Below are 23125 nucleotides of genomic sequence, written 5' to 3' on the forward strand. Positions count from 1 at the left end.
ATTATAAACTATCTCCTTCTAGGTTGTGTATGTTCTCTTCTGACTAAACAGGTAGAAGAGAATTCCATTCGCAGTTCACAATTGAAGGTATATCGCCATAACTAGATCCGGCGTTGGCATGACTAGCGATCCCACGGCAGCGAAAAGGGAAAGTTAGTGAATTTCAGATCAACAACAGCGAGGTGTGGCGGACCCGCATGTCTCCAACGACGGGCTGCCCGTGTACAGTGGCTCTGATACAAACATGGACCGATACCGGTCTTGCAAACGGAAGACGAGCGTTGTAAATACATGACTTAATTTGTGGGTGATTTACGAGGGTCTATCACTTTAATAAGTCACAGCTGCAAAATACTAACACGAATTCTTTACAGACGAATGGAAAAACTAGTAGAAGCCAACCTCGGGGAAGATCAGTTTGGATTCCGTAGAAACACTGGAACACGTGAGGCAATACTAACCTTACGACTTATCTTAAAAGAAAGATTAAGAAAAGGCAAACCTACGTTTCTAGCATTTGTGGACTTGGAGAAAGCTTTTGACAATGTTAACTGGAATGCTCTCTTTCAAATTCTGAAGGTGGCAGGGGTAAAATACAGGGAGCGAAAGGCTATTTACAATTTGTACAGAAACCAGATGGCAGTTATAAGAGTCGAGGGGCATGAAAGGGAAGCAGATGTTGGGAAAGGAGTGAGACAGGGTTGTAGCCTCTCCCCGATGTTATTCAATCTGTATATTGAGCAAACAGTAAAGAAAACAAAAGAAAACTTTGGAGTAGGTATTAAAATCCAGGGGGAAGAAATAAAAACTTTGAGGTTCGCCGATGACATTGTAATTCTGTCAGAGACAGCAAAGGACTTGGAAGAGCAGTTGAATGGAATGGACAGTGTCTTGAAAGGAGGATATAAGATGAACATCAACAAAAGCAAAACAAGGATAATGGAATGTAGTCTAATTAAGTCGGGTGATGCTGAGGGAATTAGATTAGGAAATGAGGCGCTTAAAGTAGTAAAGGAGTTTTGCTATTTGGGGAGCAAAATAACTGATGATGGTCGAAGTAGAGAGGATACAAAATGTAGGCTGGCAATGGCAAGGAAAGCGTTTCTGAAGAAGAGAAATTTGTTAACATCGAGTATAGATTTGAGTGTCAGGAAGTCATTTTTGAAAGTATTTGTATGGAGTGTAGCCATGTATGGAAGTGAAAGATGGACGATAAATAGCTTGGACAAGAAGAGAATAGAAGCTTTCGAAATGTGGTGCTACAGAAGAATGCTAAAGATTAAATGGGTAGATGACATAACTAATGAGGAAGTATTGAATAGGATTGGGGAGAAGAGAAGTTTGTGGCACAACTTGAGCAGAAGAAGGGATCGGTTGGTAGGACATGTTCTGAGGCATCAAGGGATCACCAATTTAGTATTGGAGGGCAGCGTGGAGGGTAAAAATCGTAGAGGGAGACCAAGAGATGAATAAACTAAGCAGATTCAGAAGGATGTAGGTTGCAGTAGGTACTGGGAGATGAAGAAGCTTGCACAGGATAGAGTAGCATGGAGAGCTGCACCAAACCAGTCTCAGGACTGAAGACCACAACAACAACAGGGAGAAAAAGTACACAGAGCAGTCACCACTGGCAGCAACCATGGATCTAATCAGTAAATGTAACCCCATCTTGGGTTCAGGAGCATCGGACACCGGCTGGGCGATGGAATCCAGTAATACTGTACAGAAAGCCGTTATTTTTATGATTTATTAGGCAACCAGTTACGACGTTCCAGTGAGTCATCTTCAGGCCCGTCGCATGAATGACACCAATTACCACTTCTGCATGTACACTGAAGCCCCAAAGAAACGGGTATGGACATGAGTATATGCATATAGAAACATGTAAGCAGGTAGAATACGGCGTTGCGGTCGGCAACGCCTATCTAAGACAATAAGTGTCTTGACTCAGTTGTTACACCGGTTACTGCTGGTACAGTGGCAGGTTATCAAGATTTAACTGAGTTTGAACGTGGTGTTATAATCGGCGCACGAGCGATGGGACACGGCATCTCCGAGGTAGTGATGAAGTGGGGGTTTTCCCGTAGTATCAAGAATCAGGTAAAACATCAAATCTCAGACATCGCTGCAACCGGGAAAAGATCCTGCAAGAACGGAACCAACGACCACTGAAGAGAATCGTACAACGTGACAGAAGTGCAACCCTTCAGCAAATTGCTGCAGATTTCAGTGCTGGGCCATCAAAAAGTGTTAGCGTGCGAACCATTCAACGAAACATCATATATATGTGCTTTCGGAGCTGAAGGCCCACTCGTGTACCTTTTATTAATGCACGTCACAAAGCTTTACGCCTCACCTGGACCCATCAGCACCTACATCGAACTGTTGATGACTGGAAACATTTTACCTGGGCGGATGAGTCTCGTTTCAAACTGTATCGAGCGGATGGACACGTACGGGTATGGAGATAACCTCATGAATCCATGGACCTTGCATCGCAGCAGGGGATTGTTCAAGCTGGTGGAGGCTCTGTAATGGTGTGAGGCGGCGAGTGTGCAGTTGGACTGATATGGGACCCCTGATACGTCTAGATAAGACTCTGACAGGTGACACGTACTTAGGCATCCTGTCTCATCACATGCATCCATTCATGTCCACTGTGCATTCCGGCGGACTTGGTCAATTATAGCAAGGCAATGCGGCACCCGATGTTGTGACTTGGCAAGACAGCCAAGTCACTATGAGCGGAAGCCGAAAGGCACGCGTTCAAGCTCACGCAGGCTGGCGTGAGGTCTGGAACAGGACAAGGTAATGAATATAGCAAGTAAAGTACGTAGCTTCTTGAATACTTAACTTTAATCCATAATTGGTGAACATCTGTCTGACGGTACATGCATCACAAGATAAATAGCAAATGATAATGGCGCCTTGCTAGGTCGTAGCAAATGACGTAGCTGAAGGCTATGCTAACTATCGTCTCGGCAAATGAGAGCGTAATTTGTCAGTGAACCATCGCTAGCAAAGTCGGCTGTACAACTGGGACGAGTGCTAGGAAGTCTCTCTAGACCTGCCGTGTGGCGGCGCTCAGTCTGCAATCACTGACAGTGGCGACACGCGGGTCCGACGTATACTAAAGGACCGCGGCCGATTTAAAGGCTACCACCTAGCAAGTGTGGTGTCTGGTGGTGACACCACACACGACATGTCCGGAAGTGCTACAGAGTGGCACCTGGAACACTCTTCTGAGTTTAAACACTTCCGCTGGTCACCAAACTCCCCAAACATAACATCATTGAGCATCTCTGGGATGTCTTGCAACGTGCTGTTCAAAAGAGATCTCCACCCCCTCGTATTCTTACGGATTTATGGACAGACGTGCAAGATTTATGGCGTGCGTTCTGTGCAACACCACTTCAGTCATTAGTTAAGTCCATACCACGTCGTGTTGCGGCACTGCTGCGTGCTCGAGGGGGGCCTACACGATGTTAGGCGGGTGTACCAGTTTCTTTCGTTCTTCAGTGTATAAGACAAGGCACCAGTTGCTGTCACATGTATGAAGAGCACATGTGCTCATGAAGTTCGGATATTTACGGAATATTGGTGACTTGTTTTATATATGGGCGAGTGGTAGTTGGTGTCATTCACGTGTCAGGCCTCAACATGACATGACGGGAAAGTCGAAACTGGTAGCCTAATAAAACATCAAAATAATGACTATTGCTACAATATTACTGCATTGGTCTAACCAGGTTGAGCTTCGCAGAGAACTGACCTACAATGACAAATACCAGTACGTCTTTCTATGCTGCTTCAACTTTATGCCGGATTTCACCAATAGTAGTGTCTGGTGAGTGTTGGAGAGCCAGTCTCTCACAACGCGTGACCGGATATAGTCACTGGGTGAGAGATCTGGAGAAGGTGCTGGCCAGGGCGACATTTCAACACCCTTTGTATCCAGGTAGATTATGACAGCGCAGGACAGCGCGGTAAATGCCTTCTTGTGTTGTCTTGTTTGAGAAAAACGTCCCAGAGTCATCAAAAGTATGGTATAGCCACTGGCACAAAGCATCAGAAACGTAACGCCAGCTAAGCTGTTATCAATCAATCAATCAAACTCTTCGAATTCGAAACTTGATTGTAGTACTCCGTTCCTCTCACGCCAACATAGTCGCCTTCCACACCACCTCGTTAAACGTTACAATTCAGATCCTTCTGGCGGCAGAAGGTTGCAGACATCTAGACATGAAGAATAAAGATGTAGAATGTTAATAACGTTCGTTTTATTTTAAAAAAGCATGACGAGTTTCCACATATTGCTGTTTAAAACGGAAATTTGAAAGTTATTTAATAAGTTTCAGCCACATGTGGCACGGTAACAGGTAAAATAATAAATGTGGGGTCTATAAAAACAGTGATAATAAAACTCATAGCAGCGAACGTGCTGATCCGGTTGATAATGTAGAACGTTTAACTGACGAAATAGCATCGCAGGCTGAAAGTGAGGAGTTCATTCCACAAACTGGCCACTCTGTAGACTCGTTCATGGAATTGTATAAAAATTTAGAAGCAATGATGAAGACAAATTTCGACCGCTTATTATTAAATCAGGACCCCTTTTAGTCCACACTGGTTGCCCTAAGATCCGAAATCTCGGAATCAAAAGGTGCTTACCAGCGCGCTCCTGATGCTATAAAAATTAAGAGAATATGGGTTCAGTACAATCAGAGCAATCCAACCTAAAACGAATTATTCAGCAGCTAAGAAAAGTTAGTAACTGCTTCTGAAATGAACTTAGAGCATTTTGTGTCCGTATTGATTTCGATCGTCTTGATACACGAGAATCCCAAAGCGAATAATGTCAGTGGCACTGGCCACCAACCTACTTCGCCGGGTAACCATTTTAACAGTCAAGGCAGAATAAATGATTGCTGTGACAACTGTGTAGCACTATCGGTAAGATCTTTAAAAAATAACTACACAGAGAAAATACCAGAGTTCATCGAACGTAAAAAAGAACAGATAGCAGTTATTATCGTGGATACCTTTCTTAACAGAGGATATCAGTGGTGTAATCATCACCACAACCGCTGGAACCCCACTTTAGGAAATCATGGTCAGCTAAATGTAAATAAAACTCAGCAGGGTAATAATCAAGTGCGAAACTGCATTCCCGAAACGAACAGGCACACTCAGAATCCAACATTTCGTGTGGTTGAGGTGGTGGAAGATAACCGCCCTATAAACAACATTCAAAAACTAAACGAGACCACTCTATGCCCTCAAATGTAGATCGTTGGATGAGGTGAGTGCAATGATCTCAAGTCTGTTAACCTGGAGCGATAAAGCGATGGAATGGTTTCACAGGTAAGTCATGTACTGATTTTAACGGGGAATGTAATGGATCTTGGTCCAAAAAATAGATTTTTCAAAAAGATTATTTTCTTGATCTACGCAGTTTAATCTATGTTGTGTGTGAATTTTATCGTGACAGCAGCTTTAGAAATACTATAATTATTAAACTGATTAACTCTGCGTTGGCGGCCACTCCCACCTTTTCCGCTATTAGGGAATTTTTGTCAGCGTGAGGGCTATTTTCTCTCGATATCTTTGGCTGACATCTCTATCTCTGGCTGACATCTATATCTTTACCTGAAAACTTTCTTGCATGTGGTTTATTTACGTTTTGACAATACTATCACATATTAGTAGTTGGAAGGTTGAATTCCCAAACCTTTACGTGGGAGTAAAGATTTATGCATAATGTGTGGTGGAAAAATGTGTTTAGGAAACGGAGGTTTCATGGAACTCGGTTTAGCAACAAAAAAGGGGAAGCAGCTAGAAATGAAGAACATAATCTCTCAGCTTCAGCATCGAAACTTGGAAAAGGAGCATTGTACAGGTGCGTGAATGATGTTGATATGGATTCCACTGGATTCAGACTTATTGATTTAGAACTTCTCTGTCAGGCTGTAAAGTTTTCATGTTCACGTGTTAGCTGTAAAAATACGGAATGCATGACTGATGTTGAAGAAAGAAGCGTGGGAATAGCTTGTGATTTTAAGTTAATTTGTAATTCGTGTGGCTATGAATTTTCATTTTCCTCCTACAAAAAAACTGATACTGGTGCCTAAGAAAGCAATTTTAGGTTAGCATGTGCTCTGAGACGCCTTGGACAGGACAGGGAAATAGGTACTTTATTGCGAGGTTTTCTGGACATGCTTCCACCTTATGCAAGGTTTGAAAAAATACATAAAGAAATGTCTGTTCCTGTATGCGATACTGCCAAAGTTTCTATGGAGAAAGCAGCGGAGGAATTGGTGGAAATAAACCAGAAAGAAGCAGATCCTGGGGTAGATATTCATGACAGTGAATCTCCTACAAATGTTACTGACCTGTGTGTGTCTGTAGATGGGACCTGGATGAAAAGGGGTCACACATCTCTGTATGGAGTTGCATCTGTTTTTGGTATTGATTCGGGTAAAGTTTTAGGTGTAGCAATTATGTCAAAATACTGCCACCAGTGTGCAAAAAGGAAAATGTCCAACAATGAAGACAGTGAGAAACTGTGGCAAGAAAAGTATGCAGTAGCTTGGTCTAAAAATTTTACTGGCTCAAGTGGGGGCAGGGAGGCTGCTGCAGTTGTCAGTTCTCCAGATCTGAGGACCAGTATGGTGTTAGATATACTAAATACCTTGGTGGTGGACACTCCTCTTCGTTCAAAGCTATAACAGATAAAAATCCGTACAATACAACAATAGAAAAGTTGGAATGTGTTGGCCACATCCAAAAGAGGCTTGGTGGTAGGCTTCGTCGCTTGGTGAAAGAGAAAAAAGGTGTAACACTTGAGGATGGAAAACCACTATGAGGAAAAGGCAGGCGTAATCTGAAAGAAATTGATTCTGTTCAGTTATTTTATGGGAGAGCTATCAGGAAAAACACACATAATTTGGGGGCAATGAGGCGTGCTATGTGTGCAATTTTTTTCCACAAACTATCCACTGACCAAACACCAATGCACAATCTGTGTCGGGAAGACGATTGGTATAAGTTCAACAACAGAAATGAGACGTATTCACATAAACACTCATTACCAGAACCTGATATGATTGCAATTAAGCCCACATTCAGGTTTTTTTCAAACCCTGATTTATTGAGGAAGTATCTTCAAGGAAAGACACAAAATGCAAATGAAAGCCTCAGTAATTTAATTTGGATTAGATGCTCAAGAAGGACATTCTGTGGACTTGAAGTACTCAAAATAGGTGTCTATGTTCCAGTTTTATGTTACAATAACGGAAATAATAGCAGAACTGAAGTGCTGAAGAGAGATGGTATAGATCTTGGTGTGTTTACAACAAAAGCATTATACACCATCGACGAGACCAGGGTCAAGAAAGCTAATAGATCGGTTCTTACCCGCAAATACAGGCCAAACAGATTCGAAGAGGAAAGAAGATAAACCTGGAGAATGAGGAGTATCAGTATAGACGATTTTAAAATTGAGGTAAGCTTATTACATTTAGAAGTATGAGAAGAAAATCTTTGTACCTCGTTCGTTTTCTCTGTTTCACATTTTTACGTTATTAGAAGCCTTTTTTCAAAAAGCATAAGGACTAATGCTACGAAATTTTCAGAAACTGTTCGCAACGTGTTGCTGTCTCACTGGAACTAAAACGAGATCATGCGATTACATTCTGATTTTTAGATGATTGTGTGTAGAAATAAGCTAATTTTGGATGTACAAAATTAAAAACTCTGTTAATGACACAATTTGTACCATAAATTAATAACTGTAGTTCAGTGGTCTTATAACCTTCACAGGACACTACAATAAAATTTTCAGATTAATTGCATGATTATATTTGAATTAAAAATTAAAATTTCTGGCAAAATATTAATCCTGCATATTTTATTATATTTTTCCCTTCAAAACACAGCTTTACACATACAAAATTTTAGATTTGTTCATTAATAAATAGAGCTGTAACGATTTTTTAAACAAATGTTTACATTTTCCGTTACATCCCCCCTTAACATGTGTAATGAGCAGTACGAAGATCTATTTTTAGGCTGTGGTTAAAGGTGTAGTGGCAGGAGAAGCATCTATGATTATACTACATACCGCCAATGTGTTGTCCACTAATTAGTGCAATAGAAATAACGAGATTATTTAGGTGCCTACATTGCCAGTTCAAAGCCATAAGTTCATAGGTGAGGTCAGTACTAGGCTGCACAGTGTCAAGATGCAAACACAACTGCCTTTAACTCAAGGTTATATAGTTATTACATTCACATTTCTAATTGTAGTAGGTTTGATCGTGAAATGTCCAACGGCCTTGCCGCTGTGGTAACATCGATTTCCGTTAGATCACGGTAGTTAAGCGCTCTCGGGCTTGGCTAGCTCTTGGATGGGTGACGGTTTGGTCTGCCGAGCGCTGTTGGCAAGCAGGATGCACTAAGCCCTTTTGAGGCAAACTGAGGAGTTAGTTCACTGAGAAGTAGCGGCTCTGGTCACGAAAACTGACAACGGACGGGGGAGTGGTGTGCTGACTGCATGCCCCTCCATATCCGCATCCAGTAACGCCTGTGGACTGAGGATAACACAGCGGTCGGTCGGTGCCTTTGGGCCTTCAAGGGCCTGTTCGGACGGAGTTTAGCTCAGTTTAGTTGGATCGTGAACTGAGTATTTGGTATTGAGTTTTTAGAGGGACGCCAAATTAGACTTCTGTAATAATAAATGCTACCTGTGTATTGATGGAAAGCCGGCCTGTTGTTGCTATTTTTTCCGTCAGTGTATATGTAAATTCTAGAGTTATTTGGTATGTCGTTCAAAGAATTATCTTCTGTTAATTAACCTTTAACCCCACGAGGTGACTTTTCTGTAATGTATACTACGAGGTGGTGTCTCTAAGACGCCTATGTTTAAACTGAGATTTGGATCACACATCATTATAAATTTTTAATTTACGTTGTATAACATTTATTTTTAAACTGTTTAAATGTTGATTAAATGCTGCTTGTTTATTTTGTTGCACTAATAAAGCCCGGAGAATTTTGTTATTTATCACAATAAATTATATATTCCTGTGTGGTTTTTTAAATAGTACACATAAAGGGCTGTTATAGAATTGAATTTTACGTTCAGAAAAATTACACTATCTCTATAGGAAGTAAATTACGACATAAAACTGAATTCCAGGGTTTAAATTTGCACATAAAAATTCCACTCGATCGGTACAAGAAGGAAATCCGCGAAATTGACATTCGGGCTGGGATTTACATTTTTCTTATCGCCACTCAGAACGATTTGATTTTAGCAAACACTTTAAGCATTTCAGTGGAGAGACATACAGATTCCCAACATAACAGTGCTGAAGTTGTTCCTCTGAATAATGCTCTTCTTCGATAGAAAAATTACTATGATCACTGGCTATTCTAAAATTTTCGTATTTTTCGTCTATTTCTTTACTGTATCACTGACACCTTCCTCCACCCACGGATCAATAATTCCATCAAACTCGGGAAAATTAAAATAGACACGTTCCAGCTAACTCATATTGTGCTGCACGGTACTACACTGAAGAAAACTGGTGCGTAGCTCACGAGACGCGGTCTATGAGACCCTAACACCTATCAGTAACACGTACCAATAAAAAACAAAGAAGGTGGTAACGCAACCAATAGCAAAACATTGTAGGGTTGGCAATTTACGGAGAGTAGGAGGAGTATAGAAGCATTCCTCCAAAACTGACCTTGAAGAGCGAGTTGGAAAATTTTCGCTCGTTCTGAGAGTCTACACCCCGTGAGTTAAGGGTTAAAAGAGTTAAATGGCTTTTACACACAAATATAGTTCAGCTGTGAAACAGTATAAGTGAATGACTAGTTAAGCTCTTCATGTATGTTGTATTTATATATGTGTACATAGCAGTAACTAAGCACGTAGAGTAAAGTGCACTTAATTCTTTTTTAAAAGTATTTCAGGCAGGAACTGGATCGCCCCACTAAAAATGACGTAAAGTGGTATTGAAAATTTTCTATGTCGATAATTATTACTAATTCACTGAACTATGGGTATTAATGGTATTTCGAAGAAATAGTCTGTGCAATACACAGATTAAAAACATACTCATTTGTTCAATTAGAAAAGCGTGAACGATTGCTAAGACAAAGGACAGTAAACTATACTTAGCAAACTTTCAGATAGTTTTAAGAATTAGATATATTGTTCATAATACAGAGATTGAAACAACTTAGTTGTCGATGCAGTGTAGACGTGAGAGCAATCTATACAGCGTACGTGATATAAGAGTCGTGCTCCATCAGTAACCGTTGACACACAGCAAAAAGAATATTTGTACTGGGGTGTTGGAAATCATTGGCGCATTAGGAATATGCACGTGTAATATTCTACCCAAAGATTCTTCATGTTTGTATATATGTATCTATGCATGATAATTTAGGACTCCAGTGTAGGAAAATACCTGTGAATGAAACTTCCTGGCAGATTAAAACTGTGTGCCCGAGACTCGAACTCGGGACCTTTGACTTTCGCGGGCAAGTGCTCTACCATCTTTTCTTTTTTTTTTTTTTTTTTTTTTTTAAAAAATCTCATTTTGTTCGCTTTTGTTCGTTGCATCTGCTCGGGGCGGACGTAGTAAGACATCCGTTGAAGTTCGTTCTTGATCGATTAGCTCAGTTTTTTTATTACAGAGGGCTGCTAACCCTCTGACCGAACACGCTGAGCTACCGTGCCGGCGTACTCACAGCTTTACTTCTGCCAGTATCTTCCAAACTTTACAGAAGCTCTCCTGCGAACCTTGCAGAACTAGCACTCCTGAAAGAATGGATACTGCGGAGACATGGCTTAGCCACAGCCTGGGGGTTGTTTCCAGAATGAGATTTTCACTCTGCAGCGGAGTGTGCGCTGATATGAAACTTCCTGGCAGATTAAAACTGTGTGCCCGACCGAGGCTCGAACTCGGGACCTTTGCCTTTCGCGGGCAAGTGCTCTACCATCTGAGCTACCGAAGCACGACTCACGCCCGGTGCTCGTAGCTTTACTCCTGCCAGTATTTCAGTAGTGAAATTAAACGGCATATGGATGCCGGTGTTAAAGAAGATGTGTACCACCCGCCCACTGCTGGGTGATGGCAACGGCGATCGACGGCGACGGACAGCGGCCAATTGCACTGACGTTTTCAAAACACGTGACGTCACGCCGCGGCGTGGGAGCGGGCGGACACGGAATTTAGCGGCAGTCAGTAGCGAGCCAGTGGGTGTGTTGGACCTTCCATCGAGCTACGGACCCCCTTGAAGATGTCTCCCGCAGTCGGAGACGAAACGTTGGGAATCGACACAGAATTCATCAACCGACCACGGCATAACAGCCCGGATAATTATAATGGACATGATATTCCCGGCCGTGAAAGTCTACATTTTAGTATACATGGGCACTGAACAATCTACAACGGAATTGATATTAGTTCATAGTAAGGAAATTTTTGTTACAGTCATTCTTGAGTTCAGCTTTTTTTTCCTTTCCTGCTAAATGGTGTCTCCTTCTCATATTCAGATGCAGGTGCCGCGCGCACAGAGATTCATACTTTTAAAAATAAACAATGATGTCGTAAACCTTCAGTAGACATAATAAGTTCACGATGGTGCCCATGTCTGCAAAGTTCAGGCCAAAATGTCACACTCTTACAAATGTATGGATTGTTGTGGATTGGAGGTCTTGTTTTCATTGAAACGTGTAAATACGATGTAAATATTTTTGGTTATACTTTGTATCATGAAAGATTACGATTCGTGGGGACAATATAAAAGTTTCACATAAAACGAGAAATGAAATACGTCGGTGGTACCAACTCTATACGGAAGTGCTTGTATTTAAACTTACAAAGTGAGTGGTTGAGAAACTCCTCCCAGGTATGCTAGCAAGTGTTGACAGGGGTAGCAAATTAGTTGTATGAATAAATAAACTGTGATATTTCTCCCATCTTATTCAAGTTTGAAGTAAGACTTGTTCACATCTTTGATCCAGTGAGAGGCCTCAGCTCCAGATGAGTTTGATGAACTGCTTTATGTAAGCAACCACACGCAAGGTCACTGTGGGAAAATAGTAAACGGCCACTGTATCCACGCTACTGCCTGTTCTGCCTGTGCAGTACCAGATTGTCGACGTGGAACGTTGGGTTTATAACGAGTATCGACTCAAACTGTGCAGCGACAGTTTTGAAACTTAGCTCTACGAGGACACTCATCAGGGACACATAGTGGTCATCAACATTTATAAGACGTAACCTGTGAAAATGCTACAGGTCGTGGATAATGGACGATAATTTATGTCAGTATATAAAAATGTATGAGTCACTGGGCAGTAAACAGACTTGCAAGGCTATAAGAAAAGTAAACGGGCTGCCCATTAAACTAGGCTCTATTTAATGTAGTCAAATAATTAACAATTTTTTATGTACGTATGTAAATTTTATGTATGTGTTAACAGGATTTTTGTTACAGAACAACCTAATGTAAGTCTTACGTTAAGTATTACGTTAGGTGTTACTCATACAAACATAAAACTATTTCACTTCATCCGTCTCTGACGAGCTGCCTGACGTCTCTTTGAGATGAAAGCAAGACATCGCAAGGCCTTGTGACTTTCTACCACTACATCGGCCTGACCGCCCGGGTGCCTGCCCTTCTATAACAGGTCGTGTCGCAGACGACCAACACATCCTTCCTGCAGGGGGTTTAGCTCATCTCTTGTCAATATGGAAGGCCGTACGTCGAAAGCTACTATTCAAAATGTCCATACTTCTGAAATCAGTCGACGGAAGATACAGACTAACATGTGTTCCTCATTTACATAAATTGACAAATTACTGTGAAATAGGGAAAAAACAAAAGTACATGTCTCTTTTAAAACCTGTATATATCTCTTCTCTGAAGGAAAAGGAATTATTCTTTTACACTGTGCACAAGCAAGCTGTGGTTATAATGACTATTACGATTTAATGAAATTTGTAGAATTTCGTTATCTGTTCTGAGACAAAATACGTTGAAGACAACTTATGTTTTCTGCTCATGGATTAAATTCAAAATTTATTAGATGCTATATTCACAGAAAGTTCTGTACATTTAATAATCTTCTCTGAGGCATATGAATTTCATCTAAAAGCTATTTATTTAAATTGGTTTTCGTTTTCGTTATCAATTACACCAACTTTGCCTGGATAGAAGGGCAAACATGTTAGCTATGATGCTGAGCGTAGGTAAAGTAATTCAGATTTTAACAATACTGTAGGGGCACCACCATTTAGGATAGGGAAAGTTAGTTTTGTGCAATATTCTGAGCCAGGTGAGGGCCGGACTGCAGTGGGTTATGCATACCACCAGTTGCGAAGGCAAATAGAGGCCACAGGGGCGTAAAACTGCCAGAGAAGGAGCACACAGCAGTTTGCGTGGCCTAAGTCACAGGCAGAAAGGGGCTACTGGCCAACCTAAGTGTCATGCATATATGACACAAAGCAGTGCGTTAGCAAAACAAAGGCGTACAGCCGAGTATAAATAGGTGCCGTTTTCTAACGAGATTCATTCAAGTGTGGCAGCTCTCCTGGACAGCGGGGCGTGTCACACCACAAGCTACACACAGCAACAGATGGGGCGCCAGCTTCCCAGTCCACGGTGGGTCTTCGGTTCGACCCTCTGAGGCCGACTCGGGGTCCGCAGCCAACCAGCGGCGGACCACTCTTTGGCTCGCTACCACCGGCAGTCGTCTCGGCTCCCGACACACGCTGGAGACATCTCGAGGCGAGGGCCGCAGAATCGGACGCCGGATCGCAGGTGCTCGTTGTCACCGCGTTCTTAGCCACCCTGGCGAGTAGGACGCAGCTGGCCGCCTGCATCTCACACCGAGTGGCACTGAGTGAGCAGGGACACAGACCGCTGAGCCAACTCCCGGCATCCTGACGACGCCACAACTCTACTGGCGTGCAAGGCCGGCTCGACACAGCATTGCATTACACAGGCCGCTGGGGTCTTCCTCAGCACTGCGGGGCCCTGTGACACAGACCAAGAGGAACGAGGGCACTGTAGCTAAAAAACAATAAATCACTTGGAAACTTCTCGCCGAGTATTAATATGGCACCCTCTGGCACTCACTACATTTTGCACCATCTACCACAATACGCTATGGTCTTTAACTACCTAGCGTAGACTTGATCAGATGATATGAGTGCGATGCTATGGAAAGACTCTGATAACAACATCTCTTTCTTAAAGCCTCATTAAGCGACTGCCAATATAATTCGGTCAAATCATTCCCTCATCACGAATACTGTGTAATCAGTTACAATAGCTAAGTGATTAATATTTACCGTACGTTTCTAAAGTTTTTGATAACAAATGAAATGAATAAAATGTAGTTGGATGGTGGAAGTCAGGTTACACTAGTGAACACAGCCTTAACCTTTCCATTTGGCTATATGACACTTATTTGATAGAGATGCAAGGGTGAACTCTTGTGTCTAATCAAATAGTCCTGAAGGTACACGGATGTAATAATGTCAAATGATATTTCTACTTGTGGATTTCCATGTAACAACTACTAACATTATTTCAGTAAAAATTTTTGCAAGTTTAGGTCAACTCTATTGAATAAACAGTAGAAAACTATTTATTTTGGTTGAACCTACATAAAAGCAAAGTCTTACAGAAATCAATGTCTTTAACGCACTGATATTACACTAGTCTTTGTTCTCTGACAGTCTATGCGAGAAATATGCAACACTAGACTGTCTTTTTCTTCGTGTTCTGGCACTGACACAATATGGATGTAAGTTGTTCTAGAGCTATCCTTTTGCCTATAATAATTTAAACCTCTTTTATTCTATAAACGACAAACCTCTTAGTTCTCATTTTCTAACTAAATCAGTCAGTCAGTTTCTGGCCATTTAAATTAAGAACGACGTGGCTCAGTAGATGACGCAACGTTGGAAGGTCTTAAGCACTCTAACGTTAATTATTTTGTTGTTAAAAATCGAGTTTGCCTATTAATTCAAAGTCCGATTAAATTTTTAGAAATAATAATTTTGTATGAACGTCAACTGCTCACACAGTCATTTGTCACCAAATGCGCTGTTAGTTAACAATGACCATTTGAGCTGTAGCTAATTTTCATTTAGTGTATTAAAGTCAATGAAAGTCATATGAAGCAAAAATAATCACCTTTTACAATTATTTCAATTACGAATGAGAATAATTGCACTTCCCCTTTTTTGTCACCTTTGGAGTAGATCCTTTCGTTTGAATCATTATAATACCTTGTAAAATGGAAAATTCATTAATTAGTGCTGAAGAAACCATTTAACTTTCTACAACATTTCAACTCCGTTACGCAGATAGATATAGAAGGACCTGCAGTTTAATGTAGGCTCTTATCCACATTGCATTTATCACAGTAACTGAACACAGATGAAAATGCGGTAACTTACAGAAAAACCGAGACCATTGGGTTTGAAACCGTCTCTTATCAACATAGTTTAACGATAGTTAAAATTTTTTCTAACTTCTATTTCCCGAGTTTTTAATACATCGCCTTCTTGCCTGTCTTTCTGTTAGAAAGAAGATTAGAAATAAACAGAAGAAAAATCAAAATTAATGTTACGTATGTTCACTGCATCAGATTTGCCTCATAGTGGCAGGCATATAGAAGGAACTGAATAAAATGCTTCAGGTCTTAAATCAAAGGGGAACAAAGGTAAAACTAAACACAAGTGCCAAGAAGACAAGTCATGGCTATATACAAGAAAAGAGGTGTAGGTAACACTGACTAAAGAATGGGGAGTGAGCAACTCAAGCAAGTAACTTAAGTACACTATGTCGGCAGCATTGTGAAGAAAAAAATAGATGTCTCAAGCAAATCAAGAACAGAATACCAATAGCAAAGGGCGCATTCAAAAACATGAAGCACCTTCCGTTGAACAACACATAGGCATCCACAGGAAGAACCTGGATGTTAGCAAAGCAGGAGAGAGCTCACCTCGGAATTGCGGAAATGTTCTCGAGCACAATTAAAAGTCATAGCTGGACTGAAAGATAAACGATTGAGAAGATTCTACAAGAAACAGGGAAAAGAAAGAACTGCTCAAAGTTGTGGGCCAGAGCAAAGAAAAATTCATTAGACTCTTAATTAGACACAATATACTTTTACAATAGTCTGCGAATCCAAGACAAAGGGAAGAAAAGAAACATCCTACTTAACATTATGATCAGTGAGATGGGATGTTCTTCACACATAGGGATGAAGAGGACTGTTGAAGAGCGGAGTGAGTGGTTGCAGAGACAAGGTTTAACCTTTTGAAGGAAGAGATATGTACCCATTGAGTAAACCAAAATTCAAAATTTCATTCTCTATGGATGCATGAAGCATATTTTTTCCGATTTCAAGAACTGAAAATAGCTTTTGTACGTCTAACTGAAGGAACAACACAAAAAACAGCTGTAAATTGAAAACTATTGGTTCTGGGAAGCTGAAACTAATGTCACTGCAAAGTCTTGGTTTTAACTTTAATTTTATATATAACACAATATTGCTGTAGTTTTTGTTTCAGTTCACTAAAATCCAATAATTTTATTTCAAAAACCTCAAAAACAATCTGTCTCTTCCACTAAAAATATTATTTTTCAAATGTTAAGAAATATGATTAAAAACATTCGTCCACGAGACTCAGAGGGCCATAGACACGGGTTCCCAGGTAGATGCCGTATTTCTTGACTTCCGCCAGGCGTTTGATACAGTTCCCCACAGTCGTTTGATGAGCAAAGTAAGAGCATATGGACTATCAGACTAATTGTGTCATGTCATTCTCAATGGGGAGACGTCTTCCGAAGTAAGAGTGATTTCAGGTGTGCCGCAGGGGAGTGTCGTAGGACCGTTGCTATTCACAATATACATAAATGATCTTGTGGATAACATCGGAAGTTCACTGAGGCTTTTTGCGGATGATGCTGCGGTATGTCGAGAGGTTGTATCAATGGAAAATTGTACCGAAATGCAGGAGGATCTGCAGCGAATTGACGTATGGTTCAGGGAATGGCAACTGAATCTCAATGTAGACAAGAGTAATGTGCTGCGAATACAAAGAAAGAAAGATCCTTTATCATTTAGCTACAATATAGCAGGGCAGCAACTGGAAGCAGTTAATTCCATAAGTTATCTGGGAGTAGGCATTAGGAGTGATCTAAAATGGAATGAACATATAAAATTAATCGTCGGTAAAGCAGATGCCAGGCTGAGATTCATTGGAAGAATACTAAGGAAATGCAGTCGGAAAACAAAGGGAGCAGGTTACAGTACACTTGCTCGCCCACTGCTTGAATACTGCTCACCGGTGTGGGATCCGTACCAGATAGGGTTGATAGAAGAGATAGAGAAGATCCAACGGAGAGAGGCGCGCTTCGTTACAGGATCATTTAGTAATCGCGAAAGCGTTACGGAGATGATAAAGATAGACTCCAGTGGAAGACTTTGCAAGAGAGACGCTCAGTAGCTTGGTTCGGGCTTTTGTTGAAGTTTCGAGAGCATACCTTCACCGAGGAGTCAAACAGTACATTACTCCCTCCTACGTATGTCTCGCGAAGAGACCATGAGGATAAAATCAGAGAGATTAGAGCCCACACAGAGGCATATCGGCGATCTTTCTTTCCACGAACAATACGAGACTGGAATAGAAGGGAGAACCGCTAGAGGTACTCAAGGTACCCTCCGCCACACACCGTCAGGTGGGTTGCGGAGTATAGATGTAGATTTAGTTGTAAATACTGCATAAAGGAACTATGGGATTTTGTAAGAAACTTCCCCTAAAAATAAGCGATTTAGATTACTAATTACAAGCTGAATCCACTATTTATTATTCCTATACTGTGTGCCTGATACACTATGTGATCAAAAGTGTCCGGACATCTGGCTGAAAATGACTTACAAGTTCGTGGCGCCCCCCATCGGTAATGTTGCAATTTAATATGGAGTTGGTCCACCCTTAGACTTGATGACAGCTTCCACTCTCGCCGGAACACGTTCAATCAGGTACTGGAAGGTTTCCTGGGGAATGACAGCCCATTCTTTACGGAGTGCTGCGCTGAGGAGAGGTATCGACGTCGGTCGGTGAGGCTTGGCACGAAGTCGGCGTTCCAAAATATCCCAAAGGTGATCTATAGGATTAGGTCAGTACTCAGTGCAGGCCAGTCCATTACAGGGATGTTATTGTCTTGTAGCCACTCCACCACAGGTCGTGCATTCCGAACAGGTGCTCGATAGTGTTTAAGATGCAATCGCCATCTCCGAATTGCTCTTCAACAGTCTAACATTCTGCGTGGTGTCTGTTGTTCTATGTCGTGTCTCCCTACCACTTTCGCGCAACGACGCTCTGAGCGTGTTTTTTAGGGAATTCACTAGTTTGAACCTGGGACCTGTTGCTGGTAAGGAGACGCCAGACCACACATGACATGTAGAGTTCAGTGAGACTAGCGATTATATAACCAAATAATTAATGATTTCAGCGTCAGTTCCACTGCACTCCCTGTAAAATAATCTTAATACTAACTAAATTTAGTGGAAGAGGTTCAAGGCTTTCTTATTTTTAGTTAGCTGGTAAAATAACATCGAAAAAGCAGTTAAGTTTACCATTGGAAATTTTATTCTACTCACAAAACATTGTTTATAAATTGCACTATTGATAAAAGGAAATGTTTTAATACAGGATGATAAAAACCAACTGCGTTCAACAAAAATGTGAACGAATATTCCCTGAATGGGTTTCCAAGTTCTACAATGGATCGAAGGATGACCTGTGCCATATCACACCTATAATCTAGGTTTAAATTAAGTTTCACAAAGGAGAAAACTATCAAAATGGTCTACACTGACCCTCAATTATCTTTAATTACTTATCTAACTTGTCGTAAATTACAGTGGCTGATGTGGCTTCTCAATAATTATATAACAGAAAAATCATCGCGTTTCAGATTTTAACTTACGTAGCAAATGTGAATACCATGATACTGAATTGACGATCGACACTAGTATTACGTAAAAAGGGGGTGTAACAGATGAGACTTCTGCAGTTCTGAGTCAAGCCTTATGCGCACAAAAATGCGGCATCGCGTGCGTTCATTACCTTGTCGGTGTTCGTCAGGGGGCGGCGGCCGGCGCAGCTCCATACAGCTCGCCGTCTTGGAAGCAACTCTCTCCTAACTTCTCCTTACTACAATTTACCGAAGTTGGTTTAAAAAAACTATCTGGCTGTGTTTTCATCTGACCAATCAGGGTCTCAATGTTAACCTTAAGCTCCGCCTATAAAAATTCTGTCTATCCAATGAGAAACGTTATACTTTTCGTGGTGGGGCAATGTTTTTAATGCTTGCAACGTAGCAGAGACGCGAAAAAGTCTCACGCTAAAACTTGCAGCTGGTGTGGCCCTCTTAGTGTTATTGTAAGCTTTTAACATGGGCTGGAGGGTGGTCCTGCTGGTTAGCTGGCAACGTGGGTGTCCGTCCCTTATCGTAGGGCCTTCTAGCTTAACATGGTTCTGCTCTCGGCTTCTGTTCTCATTTCTCCCGTCGGAACTGCGTATGTCTCATGGTGGGAAGGTATTGAAACGTCCCCTTAGAACAATTATACAAGACTGTGCTTAAACTGACACACAATATTTTTAGCGCAACGCAATCTGACTTTCAAAAATCCCTACAAAAGAATGGCCCTGACTAACATTAACCTATACCTTTCACAAATCACTTACCTCACAAAAATCTTGGTTACTCGAACTACTGCAATACAGCGAGCGCCACTACTGCCAGCTAAGTAAAAGATTCAAACTACGGAAGGCACTAACTACTGATAGGAATAGTTAGCAAATGAAAGATTTTAATAGAGAACAAACAATCTATTTACCTTAATAGTCATAATATATATAGCAGTTCATGACATCCAGTCTTACAAATTTCAAAACTCCGCCATCTCTCTCCCCACATCCACCACTGCTGGCGGCCCACCTCCAACTGCGCAACGCTACGCGCCGTTCTCATCCAGCTGCCGCTGCCCAACACTACAATGGCAGACAACAATGCAAACTAGCCACAGAGTGCACACAGCACAGCCACTGATTCTCATACAGAGCGCTACGTAAGGTTGCCAATAAGAAAACATAAACAACCTACTTACATATAAACAGCCTACTTACAGTATGACGTGCATTTAGGCATTCTTGTGTTAGTCTGTGGTATTCCATTTGCTCACTCGTTACTCGTATTACTTTGGTTAATTTAATGTCACGATTTATTCGGAGCTATATGACATACTACTGGCTTTCCTTATCGTGTCAGGGTTTTCATGGAAAGTGCTGGATTTGCCTGACACCTTACAACAGTGAGAGGCAAGAAGGTAATTAAAACGTCAATGTAGGCCTGTGTTGTGGTAGTGCCACGCAAAACAACAAGGGATGCAAGCCCCCTCCATGAACAACACGACCACACCACACCATACACCACCGCCTCCGAATTTTACTGTTGGCACTACACACGTTGGCAGATGACGTTCGCGGGAATGCGCCATACTCCCACCCTGCCATCGGATCGCCACATAGTGTACCGTGATTCGTAACTTCACACAACGTTTTTCCACTGTTCAGTCTTCCAATCTTTACGCTCCTTACATCAAGGGAGGCATCGTTTGCCATTTGCCGGCGTGACGTTATGCATCTAGCAAATGTGTCCAGTACACTAATTAAAATTAACCATGAAATAGTGGAAAAAGTGAATCAATATCATTTTAAGTTTGTAGGTTTCCAAGGCAGGTGCAATTTTGTGTAAAATAATTGTGGATATTTCACCGCAGCAGTAGAGCAACTAAATCGCCAACGTTTCGACCGACTTGCTGCGGTTGTCTTCAGGGCGGTTAACTGCTGGACACTAGTGGACGTCTTTCACTATACAGGGTGGTCCATTGATCGTGACCTGGCCAAATATCTCACGAAATAAGCGCCAAACGAAAAAACTACAAAGAACTTAACTTGTCTAGCTTGAAGGGGGAAACCAGATGGCGCTATGGTTGGCCCGCTAGATGGCGCTGCCACAGGTAAAACGGATATCAACTACGTTTTTTAAAATAGGAACACCCACTTTTTATTACATATTGGTGTTGTACGTAAAGAAATATGAGTGTTTTAGTTGGACCACTTTTTTCGCTTTGAGATTGATGGCGCTGTAACAGCTACAAACATATGGCTCACAATTTTAGAGGAACAGTTGGTAACGGGTAGGTTTTTTAAATTAAAATACAGAACGTAGGTGCGTTTGAACATTTTATTTCGGTTGTTCCAATGTGATACATGTATCTTTGTGAACTTATATTTCTGAGAACGCACGCTGTTACAGCGTGATTACCTGTAAATACAACATTAATTCGAGCTATGTGCCGGACATCCATCATGTTGGAAGTACATCGCCATTCTGTCATGCAGTGACAGTAACATCGGTAGAACATTACGTGGGAAATCAGCATACATTGCACCATTTAGATTGCCATCGATAAAATGGGGGCCAGTTATCCTTCCTCTCATAATGCCGCACAATATATTAACCCGCCAAGGTCGCTGATGTTTTACTTGTCGCAGCCATCGTGGATTTTTCGTTGCCCAATAGTGCATATTATGCCTGTTTACGTTACCGCTGTTGGTGAATGACGCTTCGTCGCTAAATAGAACACGTGCAAAAAATCTGTCATCGTCCCGTAATTTCTCTTGTGCCCAGTGGCAGAACCGTACACGACGTTCAAAGTCGTGTCCATTGAATTCCTGATGCATAGAAATATGTTACGGCTGCAATCGATGTTGATGTAGAATTCTCAACACCGACGTTTTTGAGATTCCCGATTCTCGCGCAATTTGTCTGCTACTGATGTACGGATTAGCCGCGACAGCAGCTAAAACACGTATTTGGGCAACATCATTTGTTGCAGGTCGTGGTTGACGTTTCACATGTGGCTGAACACTACCTGTTTCCTTAAATAACGTAACTATCCGGCGAACGGTCCGGACGCTTGGATGATGTCATCCAGGATACCGAGCAGCATACATAGCACACGCCCGTTGCGTATTTTGATCACAATAGCGATACATAAACACGATATCGACCTTTTCCGCAACTGGTAAACGGTCCATTTTAACACGGGTAATGTATCACGAAGCAAATACCGTCCGCACTGGCGTAATGTTACGTAATACCACGTACTTATACGTTTGTAACTATTACAGCGCCATCTATCACAAAGCGAAAAAAGTGGTCCAAGTAAAACATTAATATTTCTTTACGTACTACACGAATATGTAATAAAAAGTGGGTGTTCCTATTTAAAAGAACGCAGTTGATATCCGTTTGACCTATGGTAGCGCCATATAGCGAGCCAACCATAGCCCCATCCGGTTTCCCCCTTCAAGCTAGATGAGTTTCGTTCTTTGTAGTTTTTTCGTTTGATGCTTATTTCGTGAGATATTCGTCCCGGTCACTATCAATGGACCACCCCGTATACTGTCTATTTCAATTACCTGGTGACTACCGCCGTCACATATCTGGGATGTCACTGGACAGTTTAGAGAAAGGTACCTATGCAGGATATTGCCTGCGCTACTCTGATGGGAGATCGGAAGGCAGCTCCAGTAGGTGACTAGTAGGAAACAGCGTAACGGCAGTCAGGCTGTTGCCCTGCCACTCGAGCAGGTGATTGGTAGCCGACTCTCCTCAGTGACGGGAGGCAACAGTAAATCTGCAGCTCGTATCTGGAGGTAGCATTTTCCTGTAGGGAAGCTTTAACGCCGCACGGCAGGCCTCTCGTGGCCGTTGTTTATGTTGTTGAAACGATCGTATGGCATTTTTAGCCGGATGACCCCATGGGGTTGTTCAGCCGACTATTCCAGATCTTTTAATTTCACTCCACTTCGGCGACTTGCTTCCCTTTTATGCTGTTAAACCAGGGTCAAGTGGTCCTTTTGGCTGGCGAACTCACGTGGTCCGCCGGGCTTCGATCGCTGCCAGCAAGGCCGTAGGTAACTTGTAGCCATCCTCACTGTTC

Source organism: Schistocerca piceifrons, chromosome 3 (assembly GCF_021461385.2).
Source record: "Schistocerca piceifrons isolate TAMUIC-IGC-003096 chromosome 3, iqSchPice1.1, whole genome shotgun sequence".
NCBI classification, from domain to species: Eukaryota; Metazoa; Arthropoda; class Insecta; order Orthoptera; family Acrididae; genus Schistocerca; species Schistocerca piceifrons.